General features: G+C 29.7%; 1 protein-coding gene across 1 annotated transcript in view; it reads left to right on the top strand.

Moving 5' to 3' along the window:
- LOC143085658 (arginine--tRNA ligase, cytoplasmic-like) overlaps positions 1-17,914 on the top strand; it is a 120,364-nt gene that overhangs the window by 70,175 nt on the left and 32,275 nt on the right. The gene's annotated exons all lie outside the window — the stretch shown is intronic.

The following is a 17,914-nucleotide window of genomic DNA, read 5'->3' as shown; positions in this document are numbered from 1 at the left end:
ATTTTTTAATCAACTGTTAATTGACCAGTGTTTTTTTTTATTAGAACAGGTAATAAGTTATTTTTGCATCTGTATGAATTCTGTTTTTTTTTAAACAAAATAAATAATGAAGTAAAGTTAACAGTTTTCACCCAATATTTTATATCTTTGATTATTGGTCCAAGTAATTATATTTTAAAGTATACTTTTATTCCACATCTTAAGCCAACAGGAATCACCAAAAGCATTAAATTATCGTTAATTTAAAGTTACTTTGGAGTTTGAGAAATATTTATTTTGGATGACCGACAGATATCCTTATTTCTTAAATTTGGAACTTTGAACATGAAATCTCCAATAGAAACTGGAAGATGGCAAAACATAGAAAGAGAAAACAGAAAATGTGTATTGTGTTATTCAGATGCCATTGGTGATGAATACCATTACATTTTTAATTGTTCAGCTTTCGATAATTGTAGGAAACAATGTATTGCATTTTACAATAGAAATAGAACAAACACATTGAAGTTTTATGACTTAATGAATTCTCCAAAATGTACAGAACTGAACGAACTTTGTAAACTTATTAAGGAGATCAATAACAAATTGAACTTTTCTGGGTGAACAAATGTGAATGCCTCTATCTACTTTCGTACATTATATATTTATGTAATTGTATTGAAATATGTAAAATTATCTCTATACCTTTCTGTTATTTGGTTTGTGAGAATAAAGATTTATCTATATATAAGATTATACTTGGTTATAATATTATTTATATGATGATTTATTAGTAAAGCAGACAATTTTTTAAAGTTACAAATTCAAAAATTATTAAAAATAAATCTGACTCCAATCTATTTATCATAATTTTTCTTTATTTTGAAGTACACATTCAAAAGTTTAAATATAAATCTAACTCCAATCTATTTATCATAATTTTTCTCTATTTTTAAGTATTTATTTGATGAAAAAAGAAACATATTACAAATAAACAAGGTATTATACCTAAACAGTGTACCAAATATGTTATGCTTTAAAAATAATACAGGTAAATCTTAGGTGAAATTCTAATTAACCCTGATTGTTATAAAAACAAATTATTTATCAAAACATCTATTGTTATTTGCAAGTGGGAATAGAAGGAATAGTATTTTTAAAAAGTGGGAATAGGAGGAAGACACCATCAAAGGTACCAGGATTATAATTTAGTATGCCAGACGTTTCGTCTACATAAGACTTATCAGTGAGCTCAAAATATTTATAAAGCCAAACAAGTACAAAGTTGAAGAGCAAGGAGGATCCAAAATTCCCAAAAATTGTGCCAAATACGGCTAAGGTGATCCATGCCTGGGATAAGCACTGTTTTTGTATCAGGAAGAATGAACAAGACTTAGATGTATAACAATAATTGAAATGTATTGTTAAATCATTTAATCGGTGGATCAGAGGAACCGTGAATTTTAAAAAGGTTCTTAAAGCTGTTATGCAATATATTTTATGAAGTTTTTAAGATTAAATTCCCTGCTGTTGATATTTAGAAGAAATTAAAACAGCAGAATTTACGTGGATAATTTTTTTGAAATATTTATAGTCCTCAATGCTATTTAGCTTTGTACTTGAGTTGGCTGTTTCATTTTTATTTTATTCAAGCATATTAAGGATGTACACCTCTGAGGAGCCAAAAATTTCTAGAATTAAACTTTTTTTCTTAACCTGATTTTTTGGGTCTATAAGACTGTAACAAAATAATTGGTGAAGAAAAAATCATATGGTGGTGCACTTCTTTTTTTGCTACGGCCCTTTGAAAATGCCCAATTTTGATGATTTTCCCATTTTTCATCGATTTTTACCTATTTTGGGGCTATTATCATGAAAAAATTCACAGTTCCACAATTAAACTTTTTCTCATACTTTCTATAAAGATGAAGTGGACCAATCTGAATAAATTTTACTTACAAAAACTATAGGTAGGTGTTAATATAAGAAAGTTTTATCATATTTTGACGCTTTTTTGTGTAAAATTTACTATGCTGTCAATTTTGTATTTTTGTGATTTTTCTCAGTTTTAAGAACAAAATGCATATTATTTCAACTTTTTTGTTATAGATGAATGAAAAAAGACATATCTAAGAAATTTGAAAAGACCAAAATGATATGGGATGTACATGATTCTTGTAAAATCATTTTTTGTATCCCTCACCCATTTTCTCAAGATTTTGGCTAAAAATACTGACGTCACGTCGGATTGGTCGTAAAATTTGAAAACTGGATTATGCAAAAACCATTCATTGTAAATACACAATTTTTTCACAGATTTATGTTTGCTTATAATATTTTTAAAATTCATTGATATTTTCCACTTCTATCACATGTTTTGGAAATAATTCAAGAACGAGATTTCAACGAGACTGAACGAGACTGAAAAGTGAGAAGAATACATCCTTAATTTTACATGGTTAGTAGAAGTGAAATATTCTGTCATTTAAGCGCTTTTGTCATATCAGTTGTGAAATAATAAAAACCCCCTAATGGTTTATGGGTTATGGAGTCCCCCAAAAAAAATCTAAAATTTCTGGAATCAGTAGTTATACTGCTTTTGTTTGCAATAAATGAGCAATATTTTTTCAGTAGATAGGAGTAACAAATTTAAGACAGACTTAATTGTTACTTGACATCCATTAGACAGTTACAGTAGTCTCTACCATAATTATTCGTAAAAACAACAATGATGGTCATGTTTGGGAAGGGTGAACAAGTTTTTACTGTAGTCTCCATGGCACAATTTCAATGACAAAGGTACATCATATACCAGCAAACTGACTATGCGGTATGGGCTTTGCTCATTGTTGAAGGCAGTATGGTGACCTAAAGCTGTTAATTTCTGTGTCATTGAGATCTCTTGTGGAGAGTTATCTCATTGGCACTCATATCACATCTTCTTTTTTAAAGTTAACTTTTTTGCTCAAGGAAAAATCCAATTCAAAATATGATGTGTATACTCTTACACCTTCTATTCTTATATATGGTTGAAAGATTGCCTGCTGAATGTAAAATGGACACCAATCAATTTATCCTCACAGTTGCTTTTAGACATACCTGAATCTTAGTGAATCAAAAATTAGTAGGAATCTGAAAATTATTGAAGATCTAAAGGAACCACATTCTAATTAATATAATGAAGTGAATTAATGTATACCTATATTCGATAGAAATGGTTTAATTATAAGATATGAAATCTTCTACTACTTATAGCTCCTGTGATTATAATACTTTGAACTGTCTTTGACATTTGAAGATGATTCTTAATGCTTTTGTATTCTAAAACAGCTTGAAAACATTGTTTGTATGAAGAAAGTTGATAATAAAAATCACCAGGGACATTGTTTCAAGCTGATAGCTATCTTATTGTGGCAGAATCCATAAATTATTTAACATTCAATACAAAAAGCTGATTATTTACCATCATATTGCTTAATTACAAATTTACTTCTGTGTGGGAAATCAGACTGCCTTAATATTCAATTGTTCCAATGATGTAGTTATTTGCTGAAGGTCACTGAACATGTATAATTATAATCAAATTGTGGTAAAGCCCCTGGTGGGTGCTTTTTCTTTATTTAGATATCCACATGGCAATAGAGGAGGAGGTATAATGGATGGTTGACCTCCTTCTATATCCATACATCAGACACACACATAACTATCAAAATTAAACCAGAACTATAAATCATGGCGGTGAATATAATTGTTAACTTTTTGTGACTTGGATGTACTTGGTTGTCTCATTGGCACTCATACCACATCTTTTAATTTACTGTAAATTCAGAAATTATTGTGATGTTTTAATTATTGCTAAAAATTCGGCTGGTTTGTAATGGCAATAATTTAAGCTCACATTTTGAAATTTTTTATATGAATTAAACAGGATTTTTCTCTGTTTCAAAAATATAAATCGTATTTTAATCTGAAATGACAATATCAAATATATAAATGCACACAATAATTACAGAACTTAAAGTATACTGTGAAGACTTATGTATCCCCCTCTACAAAGTTTGTTTAAGAAATAATTCATGGAAGCCATAGATTGTTGGAAATTTACACATGGCCTGGGTCATGATATTCGAATTTTATGATTCTAATAGGACAAAAACGGTCATTAAAAAACTGAAGCGAGGGTAGTTATGCTGTGTGTGTGGCTGTTCTTTTTTACTCCCTGTTAGATAAAGCTCAAATATTCTAATAAATCTGTACCTTACATGGATACATGTGAATAACCGCTATAAAAAATCTGTTTAATTCCTTTAATTCCAATTAAACCCAACATTTGCCATTTTTGATTTACATTATTTTCTCGTAAGCCTCCGTCAAATCCAAAGTTGACATTTCGTAACTAAGGAGCCGCCATGTTGATTTGCTGAAATCAGTAAATATGTGAATAATGCAATAAAATAGATAATAAAACGAAACCTCACTTCAAAAATCCGTTTTAATACAATTTCATACGAATTTCAATGGTTCACGTAACAGAAAACTTTCAACTTAAGCGGTTTCATTTGTATGAAGTCATGTTTTGAAATGACTTAAATGCGCTAAAAACATTAGTAGAATTTGGCGGAATTTTATTTTATTTTTATTTTGTTAATTTCTCCGAGCTCTTGTGCATCCGTTCTTTTTATTATGCATCCAAATAAGAATAAAAGTTATTTTGTCTTTTTTTAATTGCACTTTTTAAAACAATAAAATCACCAAAGGGTCTGCAAATAGGTTCCAATACATGTAGATTTACGTGGGAAGTATATTGTAACAGCCATTATTATGTTTATCTCTGAGTCTGCACTAAGTATAGATATATCGAGAATTTTATCACAGGGAATTGTTTACAAAGCGAAAGAAGCACGTCATATTAGAATAGTAGATATAAGAAGATGTGGTATGAGTCAGCCAATGAGACAACTCTCCATTCAAGTCACAATTGGTAACAGTAAACCATTTAGGGTCACAGTACGGTCTTCACACCAAATATATAATCATATATTGAAATAAGACTGTCTGTCTAAAAACTAACTTTTGGGTCCTTAAATCCTTAATTTAAACCAACTTGAAAAAATTACAATGATATAAAATATGATGTATCTACTTTGCAGCACATAGGATGTTTTTTTCTGTACATTGAGTATTTTTAGAATAGAAATCTTCCTAAGCAGGCCTATGACATGTAATACTGCAAAAATATACCCTATTAAAAAGATATTCAAGAACTATTAAAAGTGGAAGTAGGGGGATTTCATCTACTGATTCTGATCTGGTTTGATATGATTAGTTCTTAGCTATACTTTTAGTGTGTTTTCAGATCTTTCACTCATATAGGCTTCTACATAAGTTGTCTTTTATTCAGGATTTAAATTTATACATAATTCTTCAAATTTTTCTATGCAAGTTTTCGTTTCGGGAATCTTTACCTTGTCTATTTATAGTATAAAACATGTTTTTTGCAAGATTCACATTGATTTACTATTTGTTCTCAGAATAAATTAACTCTTTGTTATAATTACTTCTAGGATTTTTGATAAAATCTTTTACAGCAGCTGCTCACCACAGTTTATTGATATTAAAGTTGATTATAGATGTGAAATTTGAGCAAGTATGTAAATTTTATTAGGTATGGTTTTAGAATTTCTTATGACCTTGTGGGGCATATTCTTTATTGTGGATATCATAACTCCACTGTCAAAGGAATATATTTCCTCATATCAGAACTCCTTTTATACTGTTAAGATATAAATTACTGTATTTTTTTAAAATACAATCAACACTGTAAGAATCATCTATAATACTAAAATTACGAGGTCCAATTTGTCAGCCGTCATCACGTAAAAACGACGAATCACAGAATTCAACTTTATATATAACTAATATAGTACAAAGGTGTAGATTAAAAATTACACCACTCCAGGCCCTTTTGTTTTCCACGTAATTAATATTGCCAATAATTAAGAAGTTCCGGGTCGAGTCCGCTACCGATACCAGTAGTATATTCACCTGTTACCTATTACCTTATCTGTACGTTCCGCATCTGACAGGCGCACCACCAAACGTTGTATTCAGGATGAATATGCTATATACACGGGTCATAACCACAGGGTTGACACTACTAAATTGTCAAATTGTTACCTATTGTAGTATTTTAATCAGTAAGACTTTATAAGATAACAATACGAATACTAAAAATCTGGACTAAAAATAAGGCGTATAGGTACAGTTTTCAATTTGTTAGTGGGCATGACGTAAAACAGCGAAGCAAAGAATTCAACTTTATTTATAACTTATATAGGACAATGCTGTTGATTAAAAAATACTCCATTCCATGACCTTTTGTTTTCCAAATAATTAATATTATTGTTTCAGTTCGACGGGTTCAAACAGAAAGACTTGAAAGCAGAGAAAAACTGTGTATCTTATAATCGGCATGACTTTATCAGATGACAATACTAATACTAAAATAAGGCTTGCGCATAGTTATATACTTTAATTCAGTCACGGACCCGTGATATCACGGGTGTGTTCTAGTTAGTTTAAAGGTTTCAAGGTCGAATTTTCCCCTTAAATGGAACATTTATATCTATGTTAAGGTAGTTAATGGTGTTTTCCACCATCTTGGATTTTGAAATAGCAGATAACAATTGGTCTAGATCTTTAATGAAATGAATGTTATTTGTGTGTAAAAATTTTCATGTTGATATAAGAAAATTATGACGTGTTTTATGATAATTATACAATTGTATTTTACAAAAAACACAATGTTTTTGTTTGATTCATATTTTTCCAACTTTTCCACATAAGAGTAAATAACACAGATGTTAAGGTACTTAACTCAGATAAAGAAATTTTACAATAGGTTCTGTTGAGAAGTTACATATTTTATTATGTGGCAAGAAAAGGAGCATGGTGATCCAATTCTGTTTTTTTTTTTTTTTTTCTTTTTGTTGTCTGAAATCATTCTATCAAAAGAGCTATCTTCACATATTTTATCTTTAAATTCTATGGTGTACTTTAATTTTTTATCACACAAAATTATATTTTGCATGCATAATCTATACAAACTGACAATTAAGCACAATCGGTAGGCTGTTAAGCGCAAAAAAATAAGCCCTGTGAGTCCCGTCTTTTGTATCATATTTTTTGGAAAAAGCATGACATTAATTCCATTTTGACAAGGTATTAAAAGATTCTATGGATTTTGATTTAGACCCCCATCTACCTTAAATGATTTGACTATAATAAAAGTTTGACAATGTTTGACCTGGCAAGGATGTCATTAGAAATTATTTCTTAACTCTGAATTTTAGAAATTTGAAATTCAAACAGTCACCATCTTATTGGAAAACTCAAGATATATTATGAAATTTTAGTAAACTCTACAACCTTGCTGAAATCCTTGAAGTTTTTAATTGAGCAATAGCTTAAATGCATTTTCTCCATTTAGGTGTAGAAAAATATGTAAGGATGGAAAATAATTTGAAGGTTTCAAGATTGTGTTTAAATGTTGTAAAACCTAAGGTGTGAATAAAATAATTCATGTTGGATAAAATTTGGTGTATGAAGACAAAGACCAAAAGACAGAGAGACTTAAATAATTAAAGTCACATTATTTTTGATTCAAATCTTTTTAGACATTATTGTGTGGGACGTTAATAACAGTGATTGTGGAAATTAAATTAAGAACATCATACCATTAAGGAGCAGCTTGTACAATAGCTTTGTAAACATTTCTCTTGTCTTACTTATCATAGCAGTTTCTTTTAGATGTGAAACACATTTGTTAATGATGACAGAACTTAATTATTAGATTTTTTAGTCTATCAATTATTATGAAGTTACATAACTTCATTATAGATATATTTGTTTCTGTTTAAGTTGTGTGTTTTTCAGGCTTTGATGACAGCTATGTTTCATCTTCAGTCTTTTTGGTATATTGTTTATTTTGGTTGATTTTTCTTTTCTTTTAGCTGCTTTGCGTGGGGAAAAAACAGTTGAGAAATGAATTTTTTTATTGTTTTTGGTGTATGTCTTCAGTACTTCATTACCAATATCAATAACTTAATTATAAATTCTTCAGTTCTTCGTTTAATGATGGTTTCTTCATTTTTTCACCCAAAGCTCATTATGAAGCACAATGCTTTCATTTCATGAGGAGACCCTTACAACATATTTTTGTAAGCCTGTTGCAAGGATGAAATAGCTAACTCATCTCTCAGCAATTGCTTTCATTTGTAGACTGGCAGCTGACTCACGTTTCCCACTTATTCTTCATATCTAGCAGCTTTTTACAAAAAATCTAAATACTTTATTTTATAATAGTTTTTCTTGCTTAAAGTCATATGAAACGAGTGACTGGTGAAAACTAATGTTTATCCAATTCTGGACCAATGCATGTATATATCATAAACTTAGTCTTCTGTGCACAGTTTTATAGTTTTTTGTGCAAACATATCGTATAATCGTTATTTTTTTTTTCTCTCTGTCTGTTATGATTTGAAAATATGGCAGCAACTTAATTGTTGTGTTTTGAAGCTGCAGTTTACCAATTGTCACCTTACAGTAAACAATCAACAAAGAAGCATAGATATTGAGAATGTGTATAATATGTACAATCAGGAAAAAGTTTATTTCAATGACAGATCCATGCGTATAGTCATCACTAGATTTTTATGAGAAGGGTCACCCTACGGTCACTTGCATATGGAAAATATGTCGGCAAATTGCTTCTTGGGAACAATTAGTTATTAAAAAAAGTAAACTTCTTCTAAATGTGGACAAATTAAAGATTCCCTTCAGACTCCCCTGATTTGTACTGAAATTTCAGGCTTTGGACTTTAAAAATTTCATGAATTTTTAATTTCAGCTGTACATTTCCAAAGGTCATAACTAGTTAATAAAATTTCACTTCTTAAATGTCAAAAACTGAGTATTTAGAAATGGCTGAATTCTCTACATTTGGTCTCACTGGAACTTTTCACTGGAACTTCCAGTGACCCCTTTCCATGCAGTATTCAAAATTTGGGTCACATAGTAGACCAAAATTATAATAAAAAAGTTGTAGATTAAGGCTTTCCTGCATTTTTTGGACATTTTATAGCAATTTACTCCCAATGCTATCTTACCTTTATCCCTGCATTCCAGTGATTTCTCTTCAAAAGAGTTTTTAAAAAATCAAAAAAATTGTGTTAACAGCTTTCAGTGGTTCTGTCTGCTGTTATGCCTGAGAGTTATACTAGAACAAGATTAACTGTAGTAAATGCAATTTCCTTTTAAACCAATTAATCAAGGAGATTAAAAGGTTTTAAAAGTTCCATTATGGTTAATATATATCAGTATGTTCATTAACTTATTTTTTAAAAATTTTAAATATTAATCTGATTTTTCAAAAATGCTATATTTCACCATGGCGATAACAACTGCATGTTATATCTTTCTGATGAGTTTGAAAGAAAATCAATACTCTGAGCCTGCATATGAATCTTATATTCTGTAAGATGCAGAGAGTGTCATGCTGTTAAGGATGCAGTTTTTAGTTTCCACAATAAGATACAGATTAAGCTTAATTTAAATAAGGACAATCATCTCAGCATTTTTGTTTCAAGAAATATTGACATGGGGTATGAATTGGGATATTTTAAGACACCATTAAAATTCATTACCTAATTATCAACCGAAATTATCAGAGTCTTTAAATTATAAAATATTGTTAATAATTGGGAATGGTCCATTCATTGATTGAATCATGCAGATTATTGGTTGGTATAAAAGTTGAAGGCAAAATTTGTTTATTTTGATGAGTATTTATCTTCAGGAGAGTGCATTATCTGGGGGCATCATTTATAACAGGGAGAAGGGGGTTACTGATTTTGATGATACATTGTAATTTGATTTTTACTTGAGTCATAGGACTGCTTTTCATATATTTAATTGTAATTTAACATCATAGAATCTGATATTCAACAAATAGCTTTCAAAATGTGTTTAATTAACAATGTGCAAAATTGAACTAATGATTCAAAAACCTCCACTTTATTTACTTTATAACTTGCTACTCTTGCAATGATTCATAACTGAAACTCATAAATATACAATTTATATAATTCTGCCAATTGTCAGCTATAGTCATGGAGAATAACTCCTTCAGATTGTGAAGACATTAAAATTCAATTTGGTACTTTGAATACTGCTTGACCCCTTTTTGAAGATAAAAAATAAAAGATATCCAGACGGTATATTATAACTCATCAGTTTAAAAAAGGTCAGACAACAGATCATACCCATAGAAATTACTACAATAAGACCAACAATAGACCTCAAAACAGAACATAACATTAAGTAAACAAACAGTGTGCAAAGGTTTGTGCTGAGAATATAGATTGCTATTATAATTAGCCTTTTATAACACTACAATAATCTAACAGAACCTCCCAGGAATATTAAAGTGTGACTGTCCATCTGACTTTGCGGCTTTGAAGATAGAATTTCAATAATTGCATCATTATATTCTCAAAGTATCTCACTGTCTGACACAGTGTTCACAATAGAATAGAATCAACGTGGGATTAACAAGTTTCAAAATTCAAAATATTGGTAGGTGTTGACAAATTATTGTGTCAATGCTATTTTTGTTATACAATTATACAAGTCTATTTTGTAGAAAAAAAATGTATGACACTTTGTGGTATAAATCTGGTTCAATTTCATTTTACAAAATTATTTTCGTCAAATATAATGGAACCTTTTGAAATACAATTGAAAAAAAAGAAAAAAAACACTGAGGTGAATGCCTTTTTCCGTCAGGCGTAATGAACAGTCCTTTTGGACTACTGATTGTGTCAATGAATTGGTTAAAACTTTTATCTTGAATTGTCAAAGCATTCTTATAGTGATTGTCAGAGGTCTCAAATAATTACTGTTTCTGTTGGGTTTTTTTAATGAATTTAATACTTGGTTTTTATCGTCAATAATAAAAATGTACATGTGATCATAGTCATGCACCAAAAATTGCTGTTAGCTTTATTTGGCAAGATATTTTACTGTTTTTTTGTCATGAAGGTTAATTGTATTTATCAGATAAAACGGTTTTAGTATTGGCTCATTATTACAACTATGCTCTTTAAATAAGAATTTAGAAAACTCACCACAATCCATAAAAAATAAAAGCTTCTGATGTCATTCACAAATATTGTTATATTTTAAATAACACTCATCATTTTAAAAGCTTATAATATCTCTATATAGTTGTCCAAGCTTAAGTGCTTCCTTTTGATTATTATTCATAAATACATATTTGTTTAATTTGTAATTTCACCACTATATTGAAAAGGATACTGTTTGAATATATCTTTATCATCTTTTATAATTAATATATTCTGATTTGTTTAAAACAAAATTTCAATATCTTTGTCACTTACATGTTCAAAAGCTTTATATCAGTTGACATTTGACAACATTACAATCTGGAAAATCTGGAATATTTAAAAAATAAAATCAATGGACATTCATTCAGAGTTCAATTGATAATTTCAGATCATTTACACACAAATTATGGAATTAACACATTTTTGTGTTGTTTTTATGCATCCCCTGTAGCAGAGGTGGCATGAGATTTTACCCTTGTCTGTCTGTCTTTGTAAGATACTGAAATTAGTTTCTATCTCTAATTTTTGTTTGCCCCTCGATACTTAAAGTTATGAAACTCATACACCACAATACACAGATCAAGATGGCAGATCTAGACAGACTGTCATCACTTTTACCTTTCTAGAGTTACATATCCCTTTACAAATGGAATAATTGCTAATTTGTTTTGTTTTCAAATTCTCTCACTTTAATTTATCTCAACCAAATGCTATGAAACTTATACACACTGTTAATTACCACAAAACTCTAATCAAGTACTAATTTGGATAGCTCCCCTTTGATCATTCTTGAGTTATATCCCTTTTTAATGATATATGCAAGTGAGTACATCATATTTGTCCGATGTATAAATTCCCTAATTATATTATTTTTTCAGGGGGAGGGTCTTGTGTTGGATGAGGATAGAGGAGCTTGAGTTTAAAAATCAAAGATAATATTTGTTTTTTCTCTGCAAATACCAATATGACATTTAACAAAGTATATGTGCAACAGAAGACTACTGGTCAAGTCAGTCATAGTCTAGTTGGTGAACTCTAAGTTGTCTTTCTCTTTACATGTTGAATATTTATCATGCATTGATATGCCAATTAAATAATCATCATTTGCAGTTTTTCATATCAACTGTTGAGACAATTAGGCTTTAAGTAATTTGCATAACAGAAACTAAATTGTAACTTCCCCATTTATTGCTCTTCTGTTTAGTGTAGTTTATACAAAATCTATTTAGTGCAATCATATTGATGGAAAGAATTCCAGTTTAAAAAATGCAATCTGGAAGAATTATGATAACGAATGATTCAAGCTGATTACTATGAATGTAATTAATTTCCAAAAAGATGAAAAGTCAGGTGTCACAGGAAATTTTCCAGTCTTACTATAAAAAAAATTATTTATCTTAAATACAACAGATTTGTGTATGAAGTGTACATCTGGCAAAAACTGATTGTTATGCCATTATAATAAAATATAACCATTTTATAGCAGAAATGATTTTATTCTGTGCAATAATAAAAAGCTAATGTATTTATAATTGATTTTTAAATTGTTTGTATAACTAATGATTTATAAAACATACATGTTGAGACAAAGAGCAGGAAACTCTTCATACAAAATTACCACCAAGACCATTAATATTTTTATTTTAGAAATGATTTATTTTCCTGTCGTTGAATGTTTAATCTTGTTTAGGTAGTCCACTTCTCTCCCCTTATTGCAATTATAAGTGAATGTATTTACATGCAATTTAGACTGGAAATATTTTTTTTATTACAAAATGTTAAAATTTTCTAAGACTTATCTGGGAACCTAAAAGCGAAAAAAAATGATTTTATATGTAATTAATGAGGTCAGTTGTTCTGATCCCTACAGTGACCTTTACCTTAGGTTCGACAGTTATAATGATACTTCTGAAGTTTGAAATATTTATATTCATCTATCAATTTTGGTATTCACAAATAACCATCCAGTATGTGATTATCAGGGTTACTGTAAGTGGGAATTTTCCAACCACTTGGCCTCTTGTAGCATTAAACAGTTCACCCGTCAATTAAACTTTATAAAGAAATTATTCAAATCTGACATTGAATTTGATCCTAACTTAGCATTAGTATTCAAGGGATACTTATTAATACTAACAGTTGATGATTCAGTACTTAATCTATTTAAGAAGTAAAAACCACTGAAAGTAATGACCTCAATTTTATTTATAGGACATATGAACAGTGCTATTCGTTTGTCAATTTTACAAAATATATTTATATATTGATATACCCTGTGGAAACAGAGTTTTTCAAGGGGAGTATATAGAAGTTACCTTTTCCATCCATCTGGACGGATATATCCTCCCCCCAAACAAAATGGAGGGGGAATGTGCATAAAGGAATATAATATTTGTCCAACATGTTTAAATGGAGTTAATCTCCTTCACATTACTCAGTATTGCAATATGTGGGAAAAGTCTATAGTAAGTGATATAGAGGCTCATGGTTTCTTTTTCAAGAATCAACGCTTATCCATTGTATCTATCACTTAGGGAGCTACCATTTGATTTTTATGGGGGGCTAGGATGGAATTTGAAAAAAATAGGCAGGACAGGAGTTTTGAGTAAAAAAAAAAGGCAGGATGAGACACTTTGCAAAAAAAAAGGCAGGATGACAATTTAGGTAAAAAAAGTCAGGATAAACTAATAAAAAAAAAGGCAGGACCGAATAGAGTGAAAAATAAAAAGGCAGGACAGAGATTACAACTAAAAAAAAAATGCAGGACAAAATTTTTCATCCTAGCCCCCCCATAAAAATCAAATGGTAGCTCCCTTAAACTATTGTGATAATGTCTTTTGAAAATTAACGCCTATTCTTAATTAGAAGGTATTGTAAGTGAGTTTAATTAACCATGATATTGTGTCAAACGATCCATTACAATAAATTAGATATCACAATTAAATATTTTAAAAAATACAATTATATTATAACACAACACGTCTGCCCTTAAAGATCTTCATATCATCAGGCATCCGAATGCTATCTGTTTTTTTTTACAAAATAAGACATATTCGAACTTATTTCTATTTGAATTGATCTTAATGGGAATGGAGAATGTGTCAAAGGGACAACAATCCGACAAAAAACACTATATATAGTGCATATGATAAGTATGTTTCCGAAATTTCTAGTAATAAGCCTAATACAAGACATATCACGATTTTCTAGCATAGGAATTTGCTAATTAAAATTTGTTAAATTATGTAGTAAAACAGATGAAATCATATAATATTAATTTATAAAACAAAAATGGACCAACATTATGCAATCCATTTTTGTTTTCTTTGAAACATACAGAATAGCCAACCATTATCCGATAACAAACGACCAAAATTGCTTTTTTTTACACAAAATATCCACAATAACATTTAAAACAAAAACAAAAACTGGAAATCTAGACTATTGGAACAACAAAGAGAATTCAGGGATTCAAACCTAAACAGACAAGTCCTTAGCTTTAACTCATTTATCTTAACTACGAAACCTTGTGGCTACCAACTCATACTATACGATTACCTATTATGTATATATTAAGGTACAAGCCATGTGTGTCCGTTGTACCGATGTATATCATATATTAATTTATATATCGTCGCTGTTATGCAAAAATCTCGTATCTCAATTTTTTGCGGAAATCTTTTTATCGATTAATTAGAATTTAAATATGTATCTTCCACTGTATGCGAAAATATCTGATCTTCTAACCAATCATTAACCCGAATTCTGACATGTGACGAAAAAGTGTAGTCGGATTGATGACACATTTTGTTGTGCGAAAATATCGTATCTCAAAAGAAAAACACATGTCACGGCAGCTGACATTATAACAGGTACAGTTTTATCAATTTTAGGTTCTAATATAGCTTAGAAATAATGAAAAGCTTTGAAATTACAATATATAGGTGCAGAAATTTTTGCTCGTCTTGGTAATTGATTGGTTAGAAGGTCAGATATTTTTGCATACAGTGGAACATACATATTTAATTCTAAATAATCGATAAAAAGATTTCAGTTTTTACTGCCTGGTGTAAAATTATCAAAACCTTAGATACGAGGTTTTTGCATAACAGCGACGATATGTAAAATAGACTTTTAAATCGTAACCGATTGGTAGCCCAGAGGTTTTGTCGATACGTTAATTTCAGTAACAAGTTACAAAACTTATGGACGGGTTCGATTCCCAGTGAAGGCATATAGAAATCACAAAAATTAAAGGGAAGTTTTTAAAAATAATTCCATTAGTGAACAGAAATCAGGAAATTAGTCAATTCAAACTTAATAATATTAGGCACACAAAAGAAACAATAGAAAATAATCTGGTGAGTCCATTTCAGCGACGGAGTTGGGAAGCGTTGATTCTAGAAAAAGAATCCACAGTAAATGAATAGGCTGACGTCACCACAATGGTTTAACTGAAGGAAGTTCACTCCTCATGTTTTTGAATTTTTGCTAGATATTTGGAATCCTCTGGTTTTATCCATTGTAGTGCCATTAAAAAAGACCCCATTAACCCCTACTTTTTAACCGGATTTTTGTATCAAAAATGTCGGTTATTGATTTGCGGATGTACGGCGGGCGGGCGGGCTTCAACCAAATGTTGTCCGTGCATTTACTCATGAAGCGTTCAACCAAACCTTTTAAAATTTTAATATGTTGTTACTGACAACAAAATGGAGGTCAAGTTCAATAATGACGATTTTTACTTTTACCGTTCAGGAGTTACGGTTCTTGAAAGTTTAAAAAATGTCGTGTCCATGCATTTACTCATGAACCAGTCAACCAAACCTTTTAAAATTTTAATATGTTGTTACTGACAACAAAATGGAGGTCAAGTTCAATAATGACGATTTTGACTTTTACCGTTCAGGGGTTACGGTTCTTGAAAGTTTCAAAAATGTTGTGTCCGTGCATTTACTCATGAACCGTTCAACCAAACCTTTTAAAATTTCCTATTAGGAGTTTTGGTCCTTGTAATATTGATAAATGCCAGAACACAAATAAATGTTAAAGAATCCGGTTTATTGTCATTTTGACAGCTCTTGTTTTTTCATTATTTGATTAAACATAGTTTAAAATATTTAATCTTTGAAAATCTTATAAAATCCTTGGTTTTTTTCATTGTTTTTGAAAGAAAAAAGGTGTCAATGTTAAATATATGAAAAGTCTAGAGAGAATTATTTCCCGCCAAATTTTCAATGGCTTAGCTATCTCAAAAAAACAAGCACACTGACCCATAATTTTTTTTTGCTTATATACTATCAATGTATAAAAGACTTTTTAAAAGCTTGTTAATTTGAAACAGAATAGCGAACATCTTTAAGCAGGGTTTCAAGAGATCATCATAAGTAGCAGTGATGATGATGCTCTCAGTTTTAGTTAATTTTTCTGTGTCTTGTAATTGTATTAACTATAATTATTGATGAAAGGAAATTGGTCATATCTTGCACTTAATGACCTTAATTTAGAGTATTGGTAACTTCCAATTCTGGGATTAGAAAATTAACTTTTAAGAATGACTAAAAATTTGCACAAACTTCTTTTTCTTCTTCATATTTATGTCAGAAACTTCCAGAATCTTATCAGAATATTGTGACTGTTGTTTGTGGAATATTAAATGATCTGTCTTACTGCAAGTTGCCAAACACAATACTCATTGGTTTGTTTGTCATATGATAAAGGATTTGTACAACTAAACATAATATGAGAGTGTACTTTAAATAATTGAATGATCCTTTTATTAAATGCAGGTACCTGTATGATATGTTTTTTTTTTTCAAATTTTGTCTGCAGTTTGTTCTTTTTTTCAATAATGCAGAGCTTTTTTCTGTTGAACTAATTTCTATATAAAAAAAGAAGACAATTGACCCTGATAAGACAAGCAAATATGATCACTACAGTATTGTATTGTGTTGCTTTGTTTGCTATTTGTTTTTCAATTGGATACTAGATACAAAACTTTATTAACTAACTATTGATGAGATAAAATATTAATATTTGATTCAAGATGCAAAGAAATTGAAGCATAATTACATGTAAGACCAGTTGTTGCTAACTTCAACATCATTTGGTCTTTGTTGTGGAGTTGTCTCATTGGCAAATTAAATCATACCACATTTCTTAATTTTAAAATTTAATATGTAAAGGAAAGCCTGTTAGGAATCCTAAAAGATTATATAATACTCTTAATATTTTGGTGTGGTGTTTTAAGGAACCTTGATGCTTTTTGAAGAAAGAGTGGTTGTTTGAAATATGTTGTGTAGAATCTCTAGTGGTATTATATCCAATTGCTTCTCTGGTCCAATGACATTTTACAGAGAAATAGTGAAAATTACTTGGTGATTGCTGAATATTTTAAATTAGTCTGTAAGTTATTAATTTTGGTTGCCTTTGATCCTCCGGGTTTATTGACTGCAATGTTACACAGTAGATTATATTGAATAAGGTTTCAGATATGAAAAAATTGTGTTTCAATTTCAGTTTTATAACAATGTGATCATTTATTTATATTATTTATTTTAACAACATCAGAACAGTCTATTTCAGGATTGTCATTAAATGCTTTGTGTTTATTTGATCTGGTGGTGTCACAGAGTTTACCAGAACAATTGGCATGATAAGTTGGCCAGTGTTATCAGTATCTGAAGATTAAAAAAAATCTTTTCAAGTCAGATAAGTTATGAAAAATTCAGAAAAGGAGAAAGATATTA

This window comes from Mytilus galloprovincialis, chromosome 8 (genome assembly GCF_965363235.1).
Source record: "Mytilus galloprovincialis chromosome 8, xbMytGall1.hap1.1, whole genome shotgun sequence".
Classification (NCBI taxonomy): domain Eukaryota; kingdom Metazoa; phylum Mollusca; class Bivalvia; order Mytilida; family Mytilidae; genus Mytilus; species Mytilus galloprovincialis.
Note: the sequence above shows the minus strand (reverse complement) of the source record. Positions and strands in the feature narration are given on the sequence as shown.